The following is a 21,248-nucleotide window of genomic DNA, read 5'->3' as shown; positions in this document are numbered from 1 at the left end:
CACAATAGTGCATTAAATTACGGATATTCTGGACCAATGCAGATTGCCTCTCAATGAACAGTAGGCCACACATTACATTGTATGGGCTGCAGAAGCAGAGGGCCTTTATGTACTCAATTGTTATCTGCTGCAAATGGGTCAAAAAAGCCTCCAGTTTGCTCAGGAACAGAGGAATTACACAATAAATGATTATAAACAGTTCCTGTAGTCTGCTGAATCACATTTTCAATAATCCCTGACAGTAGGGTGAGGATATGGTGACAAGGGGTTCAGTATGATATACCGCTGCACGGGATGCTGAATGTCAGTCTACCGACATCGGCATCCTGAGAGGTGAAATGCCGGTAGGGGGGCGAGTGCAACTAAGCCCCTTGCGGGCTCAGTGGTGAGCTTTCGGTGGCGAGTTTCATTCTCCCTCTATGGGTGTCTTGAACACCCATAGAGGGGCAATCACCTACCTTGCCGGTATACCGGCGGCGGTATAGTGCCCCCGTCGGGATCCCGGCATCTCTATTGTGACCACAGGGATCCCGACAAGCGGTATGCTAAGCGCATACCGGTGACAACTGCATGAAGATCCATCTTATATCCTTTCAGCGCTTCAGGTTGGTGGAGGCAATATGGAAATGCGGTTATTCAAAACATACGGTACAGTAACTTACTGTCAAAACTGAGAAAAGTGATAAAAACTAAGACACTGCCCAAAAAAGTCAACAATACATATTGCGTGGAATCAGTAAAGGAAATCCTGCTGGATACACTCCCCCAGTGTACATGAGGTGGCAGCAGTACTTTAGTTAGCTGATTGGTGGTCATTTGAGAGCATCTATGAAAAGTATAAAATGAGAAGTGACTGATAGTGGAGTAGTTAACAGCTGAATTAAGAAATAATTTAAAGTGCTTCTGTAAAGGTCCATACACATGGAGCGATATAGCTGAGCGATTTTTACTATATAGTCAAAATCACTCAGCAAGTTAGTGCATATCGCTCTGTGTGTACACAGCCAGCGATAGCGATGCGCGTCCCCGCCAGGTCGCTATCGCTGCTAGAAATAGACTGTGCAGGCAAGTCAATTTTGGCTGTGGCTGGAAAATAAAAAGCATCCCCTTGCTTAAATGAGTTAGCCAAAATTGCCCATAGCCAAAATCGCTGGTAAAGTTAGTCAAAATCTCCTACTGCCAGTTCAAGGGAAAACGCTCAGTCGAAATCTCTCATAGTTAAAAACTCTCTGTGTGTATGCACCTTTAAGTTCCAAAGGGAGATTTCTGTTTTATTGAAACAGGCTATATATTTCCTTTTTTCCTGAAACCAGTATGATACATGGACCATCAAAAACTCCAGTGTATATTTAGGAGACAAGAGAGACTACAATAGTGTAATACCTGTACTGTATATAGTAGATGAGTGATACTTTCACCTTATTTATCATTAAGGATAGACAAACACACTTAGGGATCAATAACTCAGCTATTTTGGGTGTACACAGGAATAAACTATACTGTAGCAGCATGACTTCTTTGTAACACATCCAAACAGAGGAACGACATAGATGTTTTACAGAGGAACCACAGAGATGGATTACACTGGACCAGTTCCAAGTCTTATGGGTGTTTTAGACATCCCTCACTCTCAGTCACTGCCCGATGCTGCCTCCCTTCTTCTTCTTCCATAGAATAGAGCAGGGCGGCATATTAATATAATATAATAGGATAGAGCACGTGCATTAAGTGGATTTCATTTGTTTTCTAAGTGAAGTTGACATGTGGGAGATATTATCTATACCCCGGGAACTGATAGCAGTGATTACAATTTACTTAAATATAATTAAATCATGCACCTTAATTTTTAATTAAACAAACATTCCCTTAATGTTTGATTATGAAGTAAGATTTCTCTCCAACAGAATGCATACAAACAATCAATCAATCAATCAATCAATCAATCATTCAATCAGAGGGGACGTATGACTGAATACACTGCTGAACTGATGCTCATGGTAAGTGTTCAGTAGGACTGTCTGTCAGGGATATATTTTACAGTGCATTGTACATACTAGTTCTGTTCATGGTTGGATCATTAATAATAGAAATAGTATTGACCAATACAGTTTTTATAAGTTATTAGCACTTGTCTCTCAGTCATTTTTAAAAACTATTTTACTAATAGGAATTTACTGTACATATAATTTTAACATACTGAAATAAAGTATGACTTTTCTATGTAAGAAAATAGACTTAATAGTGCTCCAAAGTTAATTATGTTTTATTTCCTTTAGATTTTAAGCTTGTTGTCAGGGCACTCTTACTCATTATTATTACTGTGTTCTCAATTATAAAGTGCAACAGAATATGCTGGTGTTATATAAATATTAATAACTAAAGAATCCATGCATTCCTATTATTAAAATACAGTATAAAGAACAAAAGAAAGAGAAAATTCAATCCTGAAGTCTAAAAAAAGTGGAGACTGCACATGTTTTTGAAAGCAGTGCCATCTACTGGCAGAGATGAGTAACTGATTCTATCCAATTATAGAAAATATACACGTACAGTACAGTACAGTACAGTACGATAGATAGATAGATAGATAGATAGATAGATAGATAGATAGATAGATAGATAGATAGATAGATAGATAAGCCCCATACACACTGGGGGCGATACACTAGACCAGTGTTTTTCAACCACTGTGCCGTGGCACACTAGTGTGCCCTGAGCAGTTTCCAGGTGTGCCGCCATAGAAGCACAGCCAGGCCCATCAGTGTTTTGCTGCTACTGAGGCCCTGGAACGATCAATACTGGTGGGTTTAGTGGTTGCAGAGCCAGTTCTAATTTTGGGCCCGGGCAGTGTTGGGCTCTTCTGGCTTCCTCAGATGTGGCTCATGCGTTACCTATGGAGTAGCTGCAACATGACATCCTAGGGCACGCAACTGCACCATGCATCACCATTATATTTGAGTGTGCCTTGGCAATATTTAAATCTTATTCAGTGTGCCGCGAATTGTAAAAGGTTGAAAATCTCTGTGCTACAGTGCCGTCACCATGTTGTTATAAAAACGTCCCAAAAACGCCAAAAGACGTGCATTGGTGGAGGGCTGCTGGAGGGGCCCGGGAGGGCCCCTAGTTTGCTACCCCTCCCCAATATGCCTGTGCTGTAGCCAGTGGCAGTAACGCCATCTTCCCGGTGATCTCTTTGTGTGATGCCACATAACGTAAAGACAGACTAAATTTCACTCTTTTTTTCTTTTGTCTCGATGGTCCATAAACAGTAGCTAGCATTATAATTCTCAACAACAACAAAAAATGTCTATGTACAGACACAACCCTTACAGTTTTATTATATGTATAGATTTGTATTGTATGGTGTCCCTATTTATCTGTGTGAACCCAATTTCCACTGTTGTTATGTTGTTTATTACTGTTACAGTGTTTCAGTGATAACCTCATTTAATGACAAAACGCTGAAAAAATCAGAGTAAATCTGTGAAAAGCACAAACATTATCCGATTGGTCTGATTCTGCATATGCTACAGCAGTGTTTTTCAACCACTGTATCGTGGCACACTAGTGTGCCCTGAGCAGTCTCCAGGTGTGCTGCCATAGAAGCAGAGCCAGGCCCATCAGTGTTTTGATACTACTGAGGCCCTGGAACGATCAATACTGGTGGGTTTAGTGGTTGCAGAGCCAGTTCTAATTTTGGGCCTGGGAAGTGCTGGGCTTTTCTGGCTTTCTCAGATGTTGGTCCGGCGTTACCTATGGAGAATCTGCGACATGACATCCTAGGACACGAACTGCACCATGCATCACCATTATATCTGAATGTGCCTTGGCAATATTTAAATCTTGACCAGTGTGCCGCGAGTTGTAAAAGATTGAAAATCTCTGCCCTAGACAATATGAACGGTAATCTTTTTTAAAACATGCCTGAACGATGAACGATGCGCGCACCTGCAGGTTATTCTCGTTCAGGCATTATCTACCAAACATGCAGATCAATTTCTACTGTGTCGTTGAGCTGCTTGTTCTGGGAATGAGTGGGGATGACGTCACTGAATTATATTGTTCATCGATATCGTTCAGTGTGTATTCACTGATGATTTCCCCTAATTAGCAATCTGTGATATAGCGCTCATTGCTAATTAGGGGAGCTTGCCCAGTGTGTATGGGACGATAGATAGATAGATAAATAGATAGATAGATAGATAGATAGATAGATAGATAGATAGATTTGATAAATGACAAGATTGGTTTCTGCAATAATAATAATAATAATCACATAATTTAATAACTACGATTTCTGTGGGTTTAATCATAATATAATTGAACACAATTAGTCATTGCATAGTGACATGGTTAATAAGTTTAGAAATTCACAGATCCATCAATCGTAGCCTATCATAGTGTGTTGTGTTTTCCAAAACAAAATTGTCAGTGTGGCAAGTGCCATTTTTAACGTACAAAATAAAAGGATTTTAATAACTACCGGTAAATCCTTTTCTCCTAGTCCGTAGAGGATGCTGGGGTCCATTTCATGACCATGGGGTATAGACGGTTCCGCAGGAGCCATGGGCACTTAAAGACTTTTCAAAGGGTGTGAACTGGCTCCTCCCTCTATGCCCCTCCTCCAGACCTCAGTTATAGGAACTGTGCCCAGGGAGACGGACATTTCGAGGAAAGGATTTACTTTTATACTAACGGTGAGATTCATACCAGCTCACACCTCAACCATGCTGCACAACATGGCATTCAACATAACACACGCCAACAGGCATGAACCATTTACAGTAACATGCTGAAAACAAATGTAACACAACTTGTGTAACTAAAATGAACAAATCTGCAGGTAAAGTACGCACTGGGTCGGGTGCCCAGCATCCTCTACGGACTAGGAAAAAAGGATTTACCGGAAGGAATTAAAATCCTGTTTTCTCATACATCCTAGAGGATGCTGGGGTCCATTTCATGACCATGGGGTTTATACCAAAGCTCCAGTAAGGGCGGGAGAGTGCGGATGACCCTGCAGCACCGATTGACCAAACTTGAGGACCTCATCGGCCAAAGTTTCAAACTTATAAAATTTTGCAAAAGTGTTTGACCCTGACCAAGTAGCTGCTCACAAAGTTGTAATGCCGAGACCCACCCGGGCAGCCGCCCAGGACGAGCCCACCTTCCTGGTAGAATGGGCCTTCACCGACGTTGGTAACGGCAATCCAGCCGTAGAATGAGCGTGCTGAATCTTACCTCTGATCCAGCGCACAATGGTCTGCTTGGAAGCAGGACACCCAATCTTGTTGGGAGCATACAGGACAAACAGAGCCTCTGTTTTCCGTATCCAAGCTGTTCTAGCGACATAAATCTTCAAAGCCCTAACCACATCTAGAGACTTTGACTCAGTGAACGTGTCAGTAGCCACTGGCACCACAATAGGTTGGTTTATGTGGAAAGATGAAACCACCTCTGGAAGAAAATGTTGGCAAGTTCTCAACTCCGCCCTTTCTTCATGGAAGATCAGGTAAGGGCTCTTGTGAGACAAGGCCCCCAACTCAGACACCCGCCTTGTGGATGCCAAGGCCAAAATCATCACCACTTTCCAAGTGAGAAACTTCAACTCTATCTCCTGTAGAGGTTCAAACCAACTCGATTGAAGGAACTGCAACACCACCTTAAGGTCACATGGTGCCACTGGAGGCACAAATGGAGGCTGGATGTGCAGAACCCCTTTCACGAAGGTCTGAACTTCTGGAAGAGAAGCCAATTGTTTTTGAAAGAAAACTGATAAGGCCGAAATCTGGACCTTGATTGACCCCAATCAAAGGCCCGCATCCACACCAGCCTGCAGAAAATGGAAAAAACGTCCCAACTCAAACTCTTCCATAGGAGTCTTCTTGGATTCACACCAACATATATATTTTCTCCAAATACGGTGGTAATGTTTAGACGTTACTCCTTTCCTGGCCTGAATAAGAGTGGGAATGACTTCCTTGGGAATACCCTTTCGGGCTAGGATCCGGCGCTCAACAGCCATGCCGGCAAACGTAGCCATGGTAAGTCTGGATACACGCACGGCCCCTGCTGTAGCAGGTCCTCGTGAGGAGGAAGAGGCCGAGGATCTTCTATGAGCAACTCCTGAAGATCTTGGTACCAAACCCTCCTTGGCCAGTCTGGGTCAACTCTTGTTCTTCTTATTATCTTGAGAACTTTTGGGATCAGCAGAAGTGGAGGGAAGACATACACCGACCGGAATATCCACTGGGCCACCAGTGCATTCACTGCTATTGCTTGAGGGTCTCTTGACCTGGAACAATATCTCTGAAGCTTCTTGTTGATACGAGATGCCATCATGTCTACTTGAGGAACGCCCCAGAGACTTGTCACCTCTGCGAAGACTTCTTGGTGGAGGCCATACTCTCCTGGATGGAGATCGTGTCTGCTGGATCTGCACGGGATGATCTTGAAGAAGATGTACCGCTTGTAGAAGGCCGTTGTAAATGGCTCTCAACTCCGGAACGTTTATGTGAAGGCAGGCTTCCTGACTTGACCATTTTCCTTGGAAGCTTTCCCCCTGAGTGACAGCTCCCCAGCCTCGGAGACTTGCATCCGTGGTTACCAGGACCCAGTCCTGAATCCCGAACCTGCGTCCCTCTAGTAGGTGAGAACTGTGCAGCCACCACAGGAGCAAAATCCTGGCTTTTGACGACAGGATTATCTTCCTGTGCATGTGTAGGTGGGATCTGGACCACTTGTCCAACAGGTCCCATTGGAATACTCTGGCATGAAATCTGCCAAACTGTATGGCCTTGTAGGCCGCCACCATCTTTCCCAACAACCGAATGCACTGATGGATCGACACACTTGTTGGTTTCAGTATCTGTTTGACCATACTCTGGATTTCCAGATCCTTTTCCACAGGAAGAAATATTCTCTGAACTTCTGTGTCCAGTATCATCCCGAGAAAGGACAATCTCATCGTCGGTTCCAACTGAGACTTTGGAAAATGTATGATCCAACCGTGTTGTTGGAGTATGGACAGGGAGAGTGTGATGTTCTGCAGCAACTGCTCCCTGGATCTCGCCTTTATGAGGAGATCGTCCAGATAAGGAATTCTATTGACTCCTTTTTGACGAAGGAGGACCATCATCTCCGCCATCACCTTGGTGAATACCCTCGGCGCCGTGGAGAGACCGAAAGGCAACGTCTGGAACTGGTAATGGCAGTCCTGAACCGCGAATCTCAGATAAGCTTGGTGAGGAGGATAAATGGGAACATGCAGGTAAGCATCCTTTATGTCTACCGACACCATGAAGCCCCCCTCCTCCAGACTGGAAATCACTGCCCTCAGTGATTCCATTTTTTCTGGGATACTATTTGTAAAACCTATGGGTCCAGGCCAGATTGAATCCAACCTTGACTGAACAGTTTCAGACGTGCCCCCACCCGAGCGGCCTCCCGCAAGGGAGCCCCAGCGTCATGCTGTAGATTTGGCAGAAGTAGGGGTTGACTTCTGCTCCTGGGATCCTGGAGACGCTGCGGACTTCTTTCCTTTTCCCCTTCCCCTACCTGCAAAGAAGGGGGAACCTTTGGCCTTTTTGTATTTGTTGGCCCGAATGGACTGCATGTGAGAGGGATGTGTCTTTTTTTGCTGGTGCAGGAGCATAAGGCAAAAACGTTGACTTACCTGCGGTAGCCGCCGAGACTAACGCATCCAGCCCATCACTAAATAAGGCCTCACCTTTATATGGGAGAGCCTCCATATTATTTTTGGAATCTGCATCCGCGTTCCACTGGCGAATCCATAACGCCCACCGAGCCGATACTGCCATGGTAGCGGCTGTTGAACCCAAGAGTCCAATATCCTTCATCGCTTCTAGCATGTATGCGGCCGCGTCTTTGATATTACCTAACTTTAGGAGTATCTCATCTTTATCAATCGTGTCAATTTCCGATGACAAGTTGTCTGACCATTTTTCAATCGCACGACTCACCCATGCGCAAGCAATTGTGGGCTTGAGCAGCGTACCATTGGCAACATAAATGGATTTTAATGTAGTCTCCATTTTGCGGTCTGACGGCTCCTTTAGCGAAGCCGTCCCAGGTGCAGGGAGAATCACATTCTTTGTCAATCTAGACAGGGCACTGTCTAACACCGGGGGTGACTCCCATTTTTTCCTGTCCTCTAAAGGAAAAGGATAAGCCATCTGAATCCTTTTGGGAATGCGAAATTTCTTTTCAGGATTCACCCACACCCCTTCAAAGAGAGTATTAAGTTTGTGGGAAGGAGAGAAAACAACCTTAGATTTCTTTTCTTTATAGAAATAGGCCTTCTCCTGAGGTACAGGAGGGGCTTCTATAACTTCCAAAACTTCCCTTATAGCCACAATCATATATTGTATATTTTTCGCCAATTTATGATCCACTTCCCTGGAGTCACTATCGTCGACACAGGAATCAGAGTCCGTGTCGGTATCAGTATTTACAATATTTGCAAATGGTCTTTTATGTGACCCAGAGGGGTCGCCTGCGGATAGGAGAACAGAACCTTGAAAAATCACATCTTCCACAGATTTTCTCTAGCATTCTGCATGAGATTCAGACTTATCTAATCTCCTATTGATATGATGCACACTATCACGTATTTCTTTCACCCATGCAGGCTCTTGATGTGCCGGCAGCGCCACCACAGTACAACTCTGTGTCCCTAAAATGGCTTCCTCAGGGAAAGAACTCCCTGCCTCAGACATGTCACACTCGTGCACACACACCACAGACACTCTGGGACTTATAGGGGACAGACACACAGTAAAATCTGTCAGAAGGGCACAGTTAGAAGCAGCCAGTTCACAACCCCAGCGCCAGTACACAATGTCTGTGAACACAGAATGCACACTGACACGCGCTTTTTTATAGTGTAAATACACCCTGTAAAGCACCAAATTCACTGTGCCCCCTTGTTTTGCACCCTGATACTTGTATTCAGTAGTGTAGGAGGACCAGCGTTGTCTCTGCAGCTAAGGAGAGAGAGAAAATGGCGCTGAGCAGTGTGCTGGCTGACTGAGGAGGAAGCTCCGCCCCCACAATGGTGCGTTTCCCCTCAGAGATTTTTCACCTAATATTTATACTGGCGGGGGTAGGGATGTGCATTGGCATCTTATGCCCCCTTTTTGCCAGTTTACAAGGTTATTTGCTGCCCAGGATGCCCCCCTGCGCCCTGCACCCTGCAGTGCTCTGTGTATGTGTGGGCAGCAATGGCGCCCTGCGCTCCCGCCAGCCGCGCTGTACCTTTAGCCATCACTATCTTGATTGAAGATTCATCTTCTAACACTTACCTGTCTTCTGACTTCTGGCTCTGTGAGGGGGGTGACGGCGCGCTGTGGGAGTGAGCATCTAGACATGGCTAGCGTTCAGTACCCTTCAGGAGCTAATGGTGTCCTGTCAGCCAGAAGCAGAGCCATGAAACTCTTTAGGAAGTTGGTTCCTATTTCTCTCCCCTCAGTCCCACGAAGCAGGGAGACTGTTGCCAGCAGATCTCCCTGAAAATAAAAAACATAACATAAGTCTTTTCAGAGAAACTCAGTAGAGCTCCCCTGGAGTGCATCCAGTCTGCCTGGGCACATTTATAAAACGGAGGTCTGGAGGAGGGGCATAGAGGGAGGAGCCAGTTCACACCCTTTGAAAAGTCTTAAAGTGCCCATGGCTCCTGCGGAACCGTCTATACCCCATGGTCATGAAATGGACCCCAGCATCCTCTAGGACGTATGAGGAAAAAACTTTCCTTCCTGACTTTATAAATATATTTTTTTTTACTTAATTCTCTGAATTCCCCACCCTGATAGTGTCCTTTCCTAATTATGGCTACTGTAACAACTTGTAAGAAACCAATACATTTTAAGATCAGTTCTTGAATTTGCCATACCCATGTCACGTAATCAGAGCCTGCGCAACCCGCTCAGCAGATCCTGCAAAGCATGGAGGCACCGGGCTGAAGAGGCGCTCTCCTTGCTTTGCTACATACTATGCTCTGCTGCCGCCGGCAGCGTGAAGAGCGGCTCCTGTTCAGTTCCCCCCGGCTCCCTACCTCCTCTCTCCTGAGTCTCCTCCCCAGCACATTTACCAGTGACGCTGGCAGCTTGAAGTGCGCTGCCTCCACTGAGGAAATCTCATCCGCTGCTGCGCTGATTGGACCTGCCACCCCTGGACATCCTATTGCTGCACCCACACCATGCGCATACAATCAGCAGTGGGAAGTGGAAGGATTGGTCCTGGTGCACTGCGAGCACACACATAGGGGAGCTCAGTTTCATTGAGAGCTCTGTACTGTACTGCTATAGTTAGTCCATTGCCCATACTGTACTGCACTACTGTAGCTAGACCATCTATTGCTACATACTGTGCTGTACTGCTATATTATTAACCATACTGTACTGTACTCTACCACTCCATACTGCTGGGTCCCACCTCAGGATCACACCAGCTGTTACCAGACACCCTCTCCCTCCATTCTGCTCCCAGCCACACACTGCCTTCTGCAGCCCCCTACACTACTGTCACACCACCCCTTATAGACCTGTGTAGTAGTCCTTTCACCTAGTGTAGTCCTTTACTCGGCCTCTACCAGCCCACCCCCCATATAGTACTCTTCCATACTGCAACAGCCTTTCTCACCCCACTTCTCTCCGAGCATTCACTTGGCAGAGCTGTGCTGCTATTATTACCAGCTCCCTGACTCAGCCTCCCTCTCCTGCTGCACCGCCCTGGGCTGGCCTATCTGCAGGGACCCTCAGGATGCCTAAGTACAGATGGACATGGAGTGCTTTGCTGGCTACCATCCTGTACTCGCTGCTGTGTACTCATTGCTCCACAGCCAGGAGTCTGAGGAAGAGAGCTGTGTACCTGAAAGTCAGCGACAAGTATGATGTAAGTTGGGGTATCTTAGCATTGTGGGGCTGCGTACCACACTAGGTGCCTCTATTGCTGTCCTTCTGTCTGCGCTGTTTGCTCATACCTCATTTCTGTATTGGCAGCAAGGGACAGTGTAGCTGAGGGTTTTTCTGTATAGCTTAGTGTTGGGCGTGGTATACCCCATCCCCCTGCTGTGGTGCCCTGTATGTACGGTGTTATACTCTGTTACTACAGCTCAGCGACATGCTCACGGACAGCAGACAGGACATAGTGCTATTAGCTGCTGCTGTACCTCCTGCTTATTACATAGGTTCAGTATGTGTGCCTGTCGGACGGTATAGCAGCAGTCACGATACCGATACTGGCATCCTGATGTTTAAAATCTCGACAGAGGGAGGAAAGTATTCTATCCCCTCTCCCCTACCTCCTAACCCCCCCTTCCTGCAGCCTAACCCTAACCTCCCCTTTAGTGCCCAACCCCCATATTACAAACCCCCCTCCCGTGGTGCCTAACCCCTCCCCCTACAAACAATCCTTCCCCCCAAACCTAACCCGAGCTCCCCCGGGTGGCATCTAAACCTAACCCCCTCCTCCCGGCTCTAACCCCTCTGCTATATTTACGGACAGGATTCTGGCGTCTGTATTCTGACTGCTAGGATCCCGACAGCCGGTACCTTAACCAAATCCCCATTACACAGTGATAGCTCTGCTATAGTGGTTCAGACATTCAGTTCCCCAGACATTGGATGTGACCACGGCATAGTAGCAGAGTTGTTACTATTAGTAATCATTTCATAATAATAACAATAATAATAATAATAATAATAATAAAAATAGCCGAACCCCGTAATACCAGCCCTGCATGTGATAATGAAATGCCCAGCTTTACCTCTTGCTATTCTGTTTGTTGCAATGGATGTGCCCTTATCATCTGCATGCTCCCGGATATAAAGAGTTTGATAGATAAATTGGGGCCTGCCAGCTAAAGGAGGCCCCATGTAACTACCACCCATGCTGCTCAGCATTAGTCTGCCATCCCCTCCAAATGCTCTGCTCAGAGGAGAAAAGCGCAGCCACTTTCAGCTAGGAACTCATTGCTGTGGGACTGCAGATACCACAAAGTATTTGAAGCCTTTGATGCAATGTTTAAGATATGGCATTGCAGGGCTGCATAGGCAAACGCAGGGGGGGGGGGTTTCTGGTTGCCCGGAACCCCCCCCCCCCCTCCTCCCCCCTCGTCTTGGCAAGTGGCTCAAATTATGACAACAATAGCAATGGTATATAATACGAGTACTAGAACTGCCACCACAACATGCAGTATAAGGAACAGTGCAGAGCTGCTGCACATGCCCAGTGGTAGCAGCTTCTTCTGTCGAGTTTGCTGTGTGTGTGGATCTGAGCCCTCTATCAGTGCACTGGACCAGAGAGTAGCTGCCAGGAAGAAGAGACAGGAGCCTTAGCATGAGGTAGGAGAATGTGTGCTTAGAAAGTGCACTGCTTATATTATGTATGTGTATTTATTTTTTATGGGAAGTTTAACCTTTTCCTGACCACTTATCTTATTTATAGGATTTGATAAAGCCTATACTATAGACCATCTACAGTGTTAAATATTAATACTGTATTCAATACAGTATCCAGTGTATATAAAGACCATTGTTTACATTAATGTCCAGGTTCGTTATTGGGTTCTTATAGCACTCCCCCAGACTCCAGCATCTGCTCCAATGTTCCCAGAGTGGGAGACTGTGGATTGCAATTGGAAACCCCCCTGTAGAAATCCTGCGTTTGCCACTGGGCTGCCAAGTGAGTAATACGTGCAGAGTGATGATAAATGGCAGATAACAAGAGAAGGCCATGCTAAGGTAAGTGAGGGGAAGGGAATGTGATCCTCCCTAAGAAATCGGGGGAGTGGTATAGAAGATCTACATTGTCTAGGTCGACCATATCGACATGCATTAGGTTAATACTAGAGATGTGCACCGGAAATTTTTCTGGTTTTGTGTTTTGGTTTTGGATTCTGTTCCGCGGCCGTGTTTTGGATTCGGACGCATTTTGGCAAAACCTCCCTTAAAATTTTTTGTCGGATTCGGGTGTGTTTTGGATTCAGGTGTTTTTTTTCAAAAGCCCCTAAAAAACAGCTTAAATCATAGAATTTGGGGGTCATTTTGATCCCATAGTATTATTAACCTCAATAACCATAATTTCCACTCATTTCCAGTCTATTCTGAACACTAAACACCTCACAATATTATTTTTAGTCCTAAAATTTGCATCGAGGTAGCTGTGTGACTAAGCTAAGCGACCCAAGTGGGCGGCACAAACACCTGGCCCATCTATGAGTGGCACTGCAGTGTCAGACAGGATGGCACTTCCAAAAATAGTCCCCAAACAGCACATGATGCAAAGAAAAAAAGAGGTGCACCAAGGTCGCTGTGTGACTAAGCTAAGCGACCCAAGTAGCCGACACAAACACCTGGCCCATCTAGGAGTGGCACTGCAGTGTCAGACAGGATGGCACTTAAAAAAATAGTCCCCAAACAGCACATGATGCAAAGAAAAAAAGAGGTGCACCTCTGGGATGACGATCGACTCCCAGCAGCAACAATAGCAGCGCCAGCAGCAGTAGGCGTTACACTCAAGGATCCATCAGAGGAATCCCAGTCAGGAGAGGACTCATCAGACTTGCCAGTGACATGGCCTGCAGGACTATTGGCTTTCCTGTCTAAGGAGGAAATTGACACTGAGTGAGTTGGTGGTGTGGTTTGCACTGGGAGCTTGGGTACAAGAGGAAGAAGGGATTGAACTTGTCAATGACTTCTGATGAATGCGCTCCAGGTGACGTATAAGGGAGGATGTTCCTAGGTGGTTAACGTCCTTACCCCTACTTATTACAGCTTGACAAAGGCAACACACGGCTTGACACCTGCTGTCCGCATTTCTGTTAAAATAATTCCATACCAAAGAGGTGATTTTTTTGGTATTTTGACCAGGCATGTCAATGACCATATTCATCCCACGTGCCTGACTTAAACAAACCACCTCACCATCAGATTCCTCCTTGTCAATTTCCTCCTCAGCGCCAGCAACACCCATATTCCTCATCCTGGTGTACTTCAACAGTGACATCTTCAATTTGACTATCAGGAACTGAACTGTGGGTGCTCCTTCCAGCATTTGCAGGGGGCATGCAAATGGTGGAAGGAGCCACCTCTTCCCGTCCAGTGTTGGGAAGGTCAGGCATCGCAACCGACACAATTGGACTCTCCTTGGGGATTTGTGATTTAGAAGAACGCACAGTTCTTTGCTGGGCTTTTGCCAGCTTAACTCTTTTCATTTTTCTAACGGGAGGATGAGTGCTTCCATCCTCATGTGAAGCTGAACCACTAGCCATGAACATAGGCCAGGCCTCAGCCGTTCCTTGCCACTCCGTGTCGTAAATGGCATACTGGCAAGTTTACGCTTCTCCTCAGACGCTTTTAATTTAGATTTTTGGGTAATTTTACTGAACTTTTATTTTTTGGATTTTACATGCTCTCTACTATAACATTGGGCATCGGCCTTGGCAGACGACGTTGATGGCATTGAATCGTCTCTGCCATGACTAGTGGCAGCAGCTTCAGCACTAGGTGGAAGTGGATCTTGATCTTTCCCTATTTTACCCTCCAAATTTTTGTTCTCCATCTTTTAATGTGTGGAATTATATGCCAGTAATATATCAATAGCAATGGCCTACTGTACTGTACTACTATATACTGGTGTTCCCCAAAATGCTGCACTGTACTACTATATACTGCTCACAACAATGCAGCACAGATATGGATACTTGAAGTGACACGGAGCTGCAAGGTACAGCAATGGCCTACTTAATGTACTACTATATATACTGGTGGTCACCAAAATGCTGCACTGTACTACTATATACTGCTCACAACAATGGAGCACAGATATGGATACTTGAAGTGACACGGAGCTGCAAGGTACAGCAATGGCCTACTGTACTGTACTACTATATATACTGGTGGTCACCAAAATTCTGCACTGTACTACTATATACTGCTCACAACAATGCAGCACAGATATGGATACTTGAAGTGACACGGAGCTGCAAGGTACAGCAATGGCCTACTGAACAGTACTTCTATATATATTGGTGGTCACCAAAATGCTGCACTGTACTACTATATACTGCTCACAACAATGCAGCACAGATATGGATACTTGAAGTGACACGGAGCTGCAAGGTACAGCAATGGCCTACTGTACTGTACTACTATATATACTGGTGGACACCAAAATGCTGCACTGTACTACTATTTACTGCTCACAACAATGCAGCACAGATATGGATACTTGAAGTGACACGGAGCTGTAAGGTACAGCAATGGCCTACTGTACTGTACTACTATATATACTGGTGGTCACCAAAATGCTGCACTGTACTACTATATAGTATATACTGGTCACACAACAATGCAGAAGATATTTAGCACTGATCAGGATACTGTCTAGAATGGAGTCTGACACGGAGCTGCAAGATACAGCAATGGCCTACTGTACTGTACTACTATAATATACTGGTGGTCACCACAATGCAGCACACTGAGCACAGATATTTGCAGCACACTGAGCACAGATTTTGAGCTTTTCAGGCAGAGAATGTAGCCACATCCTCTCCGCTCAATGGGGGTCATTCCGAGTTGTTCGCTCGGTAAAAATCTTCGCATCGCAGCGATTTTCCGCTTAATGCGCATGCGCAATGTCCGCACTGCGACTGCGCCAAGTAAATTTGCTATGCACTTAGGAATTTTACTCACGGCTTTTTCTTTGTTCTGGCGATCGTAATGTGATTGACAGGAAATGGGTGTTACTGGGCGGAAAAAGGCCGTTTTATGGGCGTGTGGGGAAAAACGCTACAGTTTCCGGAAAAAACGCAGGAGTGGCTGGAGAAACGGGGGAGTGTCTGGGCGAACGCTGGGTGTGTTTGTGACGTCAAACCAGGAACGACAAGCACTGAACTGATCGCAGAAGCCGAGTAAGTCTGGAGCTACTCAGAAACTGCTACGAGGTGTGTAATCGCAATATTGCGAATACATCGTTCGCAATTTTAAGATGCTAAGATTCACTCCCAGTAGGCGGCGGCTTAGCATGAGCAAATCTGCTAAAATCCGCTTGCGAGCGAACAACTCGGAATGACCCCCAATCTCCAATGCACGACTGAAAATGGTGGCTATGCGCAGCTCTTTATATGGAATACGAATCTCGCGAGAATCCGACAGCGGGATGATGACGTTCGGCCTCGTTCGGGTTAACCGAGCAAGGCGGGAAGATCAGAGGCTGCCTCGGACTTGTGTAAAACACGTGAAGTTCGGGGGCGGGGTTTCGGATCTCGACGAACCGAACCCGCTCATCTCTAGTTAATACTGACAAAAGGTTGACATGGGCAAAATGTTGACCTATGAAAGGTCGACACAGGAAAAAGTTGACAGGTACAAAGATGGACACTTGAAAAGGTCAACATGGGGAATGAGCGACACACAAAAAGGTTGACAAAGCATTATTTTACTATTTTTAGTGTTGTTTTCACTGTCAGAGCACTGGGAACCCAAATTAGTGTAAAGTGTCCCCACTGTAAATGGCAAATATGTGCGCAGTTGGGCATTGCCATGGCGGAACATCACTTTGAATTTAATCTAAAGTAGGAAAACAGGCAAAAGCAGTTTCTTTACTCAATGACATCATATTTTTGCTTTCGTGGAATTGTCTGTTTTTGGAAATGTATAATATTTAGGGGCAAACCATAAAGACTTTTCCATGGCACTCTATGGGGCTAATTCAGACCTGTTTGCTCGCTAGGTTTTTTTTGCAGTCCTGGGTTTGCATAGACGCCGCCTACAGGGGGAGTGTATTTTCGCTTTGCAAGTGTGTGAACGTGTGTATAGCAGAGCTGTAAAAACAGATTTTGTGCAGTCTCTGCGTAGCCCAGGACTTACTCAGCCGATGCAAACACTTCAGCATGTTCGGGATCGGAATTGACGTCAGGAACCCTCCCTGCAAACGCTTGAACACGCCTGCGTTTTTCCAACCATTCCCAGAAAACAGTTAGTTGACACAAATGCCTTCTATATGTCAATCTCCATGCAAACGGATCCTTCGCACAAACCATCGCTGAGCGGCGATCCGCTTTGTACCTGTGCAACGTGACCGCGCATTGCGGTGCATACGCATGCGCAGTGTAGATCTGATCGCCCAATGTACGAAAACGCAGCATAGCGATCAGGTCTGAATTAGGCCCTATATGCAACACATCAAATGCACAGAAACATAACATATCATTGGGATTTGTGTAACATTTAGAATAAAGTTTATTACTATTCTGTACTTTCAATTCTGTATTATGGACCTGATTCAGGTTGGATTGCAGATCTGTAATCATTTCTATCACATTCTGGGGGCCGTTCAGTGCAAGGCAAGGCCACCCAGCATGACGACTATGCCGCTCAGCAACTGTGGATGCCCCCTGCCGCAATGTCCCGCAGCTGCCCCAAAAACGGTTTGGACACGCATGCATTGGCCAGACCACTCGCCTGCTGTCAATCAAGATGCGATCGCAGTTTGCAGGCCACGCATGCGCTGTGCGATGCAGCATATGCGCAGTAGTGCAAAAATTACTCAATTGTGATTTTTGTACTACTGCGATCCGTGCTGAATAGGGGCATATACAGTATGTGGTATATACATAAAAGTGTTTTAGAATACAGAAAGGAATTTACTGTTGCCAACAGCAACCAATTAGATTCTAGTTATTATCTTCTAAAAAGTGCTAGATAAATGTGAAGCAGGATCTGATTGGTTGCTAAGGGAAACATCTCCACTTTTAAAAGCCTGCAGTTTTGTAAATATGCTCTTACATGTCATGAACTTGCATTAGAATCGCCAAAATAATTATATTTGTATGTATGTGAAATCTGTAATATATCCAGTGGCGTAACTAGGGGTCCGCAGCCGCTGCGATCGCTTGGAGGCGCGCAGGGCTGTGGGGCGCCCTAGCCGCCACCACTGTTTTCTGCTGGGAGGGACACGGAGGACACAGCGCCCGCCTATCCTGTGTGTCCCTCCTGGGTCTCCGGCGGCAGTGGTGTGTCTGTTTAATGAAGTGGCCACTCGTGAGCCAATCAGAGCTCATGAACGGGCACTTCATAAAATAGACACATCGCTGTCGCCGGAGACCTAGGAGGGACACACAGGAGAGGCGCGCGCTATGCCCTCCGTGTCCCTCCTTCACAAAACTCACAGCACAGCAGCGGGGGAGCCTGGAGAGGAGGGGAAGGGGGGGGGGGGGTGTACCTGGCACTGGGGGATCATATTTGGCACTGGGGGGAGCATATTTGGCACTGGGGGGAGCATATTTGGTACGTGGGGGGGGGGGGCATATTTGGCACTTGGGCGAGCATATTTGGCACTGGGGAGCATATATGGCTCTGGGGTAGCATATTTGGCACTGGGGGGGCATATTTGGCACTGGGGGTATATGTGTACCTGGCACTGAGGGGTGGCATATTTAGCACTGGGGGTATATGTGTACCTGGCACTGAGGGGGCATATTTTGTACTGGGGGCATATGTGTACCTGGAACTGTGGGGGAATATCTGGCACTGAGAGCACAGCCCTAGCAACAAGCATTACCCCCTGGTTACAAGCACAACACCCAGCTCATGAAATCCCTGGCAACAAGCATTACCCCCTAGCAACGAGCATGACACCCAGTGCATGAAACCCCTGGCAACGAATGTTACCACCTGGCAACAAGCTTGAAACCAAGCACATGATACCTCTGGCAACAAGCATAACACCTAACGCATGAAACTCCTGGCAACGAGCATGACACCCTGAGCATGAAAACCCCTGACACCGTGCATGGAACCAAGAGCATGAAACGAGCAGGTAATTTAAAAGTAATTAGAAGCCTTACTGTAGAACTTAATGTGTAATGGGCATTGTGGTGTGTGGCATAATGTATCACAGACATTGCGGTGTGTGTCATAATGTATCACGGACATTGCGGCGTGTGTCATAATGTGTCACAGGCATTACGGTGTGTGGCATACTATATCACAGGCATTGTGGTATGTGGTATAATGTCTCAGGGGCATTGCAGTTTGTGGCATAATGTATAACGGGCATTGCGGTGTGTGGCATAGAGTATAACGGGCATTGCGGTATATGTCACAGGCATTACGGTGTGTGGTATACTATATCACGGGCATTGTGGTATGTGGTATAATGTCTCAGGGTCATTGCAGTGTGTGGCATAATGTATCACGGACATTGCGGTGTGTGTCTTAATCTGTCACAGGCATTGTATGTGCTATAATGTATCAGGGGCATTGCAGTGTGTAGCATAATGTATAACAGGCATTGCGATGCCTGTCATAATGTGTCACAGGCATTATGGTGTGTGGCATAATGTGTCGGGGGCATTATGGTGTGTGGCATATTGGGTCATGGGCATTATTGTGTGTGGCATAATGTCTAAGGGCCATTGCAGTATGTGGCATAATGTATACTGGGCATTACTATACGGAGGAAAATAATGTAAGGGGCATGAATCAGGATTATTTTTTTTCCTGTGGTCGCCAACGTCTGGGCGTGCAGGTTGCAAAACTGGGGTATAAGGTAGTCTATTCCTGCAATGCCACGCCCCTTTATGCAAAGCCATACCCATTTCAGCAAGGCCACACCCCTTTTTTGCACCTTCGGCGCGCAAATTCACCACTTTACTAGAGATGAGCGGGTTCGGTTTCTCTGAATCCGAACCCGCCAGAACTTCATGTTTTTTTTCACGGGTCCGAGCGACTCGGATCTTCCCGCCTTGCTCGGTTAACCCGAGCGCGCCCGAACGTCATCATGACGCTGTCGGATTCTCGCGAGGCTCGGATTCTATATAAGGAGCCGCGCGTCGCCGCCATTTTCACACGTGCATTGAGATTGATAGGGAGAGGACGTGGCTGGCGTCCTCTCCGTTTAGAATAGATTAGAGAGACACTTGATTTACTAATTTTGGGGAGCATTAGGAGTACTCAGTACAGTGCAGAGTTTTGCTGATAGTGACCACCAGTTTTATTTATAATCCGTTCTCTGCCTGAAAAAAGCGATACACAGCACACAGTGACTCAGTCACATACCATATCTGTGTGCACTGCTCAGGCTCAGGCCAGTGTGCTGCATTATCTATTATCATAATATCTATATATAATATTATATATATCTGTCTGACTGCTCAGCTCACACAGCTTATAATTGTGGGGGAGACTGGGGAGCACTACTGCAGTGCCAGTTATAGGTTATAGCAGGAGCCAGGAGTACATAATATATTATATAGTGAGTGACCACCAGACACACAGTGCAGTTTATTTAATATATCCGTTCTCTGCCTGAAAAAAGCGATACACACAGTGACTCAGTCAGTCACATACCATATCTGTGTGCACTGCTCAGGCTCAGGCCAGTGTGCTGCATCATCTATATATATTATATATCTGTCTGACTGCTCAGCTCACACAGCTTATAATTGTGGGGGAGACTGGGGAGCACTACTGCAGTGCCAGTTATAGGTTATAGCAGGAGCCAGGAGTACATAATATTATATTAAAATTAAACAGTGCACACTTTTGCTGCAGGAGTGCCACTGCCAGTGTGACTAGTGACCAGTGACCTGACCACCAGTATATATAATATTAGTAGTATACTATCTCTTTATCAACCAGTCTATATTAGCAGCAGACACAGTACAGTGCGGTAGTTCACGGCTGTGGCTACCTCTGTGTCGGCACTCGGCAGCCCGTCCATAATTGTATATACCACCTAACCGTGGTTTTTTTTTCTTTCTTTATACATACATACTAGTTACGAGTATACTATCTCTTTATCAACCAGTCTATATATTAGCAGCAGACACAGTACAGTGCGGTAGTTCACGGCTGTGGCTACCTCTGTGTCGGCACTCGGCAGCCCGTCCATAATTGTATATACCACCTAACCGTGGTTTTTTTTTCTTTCTTTATACATACATACTAGTTACGAGTATACTATCTCTTTATCAACCAGTCTATATTAGCAGCAGACACAGTACAGTGCGGTAGTTCACGGCTGTGGCTACCTCTGTGTCGGCACTCGGCAGCCCGTCCATAATTGTATATACCACCTAACCGTGGTTTTTTTTTCTTTCTTTATACATACATACTAGTTACGACTATACTATCTCTTTATCAACCAGTCTATATATTAGCAGCAGACACAGTACAGTGCGGTAGTTCACGGCTGTGGCTACCTCTGTGTCGGCACTCGGCAGC

The sequence above is a fragment of the Pseudophryne corroboree genome, chromosome 5 (assembly GCF_028390025.1).
Source record: "Pseudophryne corroboree isolate aPseCor3 chromosome 5, aPseCor3.hap2, whole genome shotgun sequence".
NCBI classification, from domain to species: Eukaryota; Metazoa; Chordata; class Amphibia; order Anura; family Myobatrachidae; genus Pseudophryne; species Pseudophryne corroboree.
Note: the sequence above shows the minus strand (reverse complement) of the source record.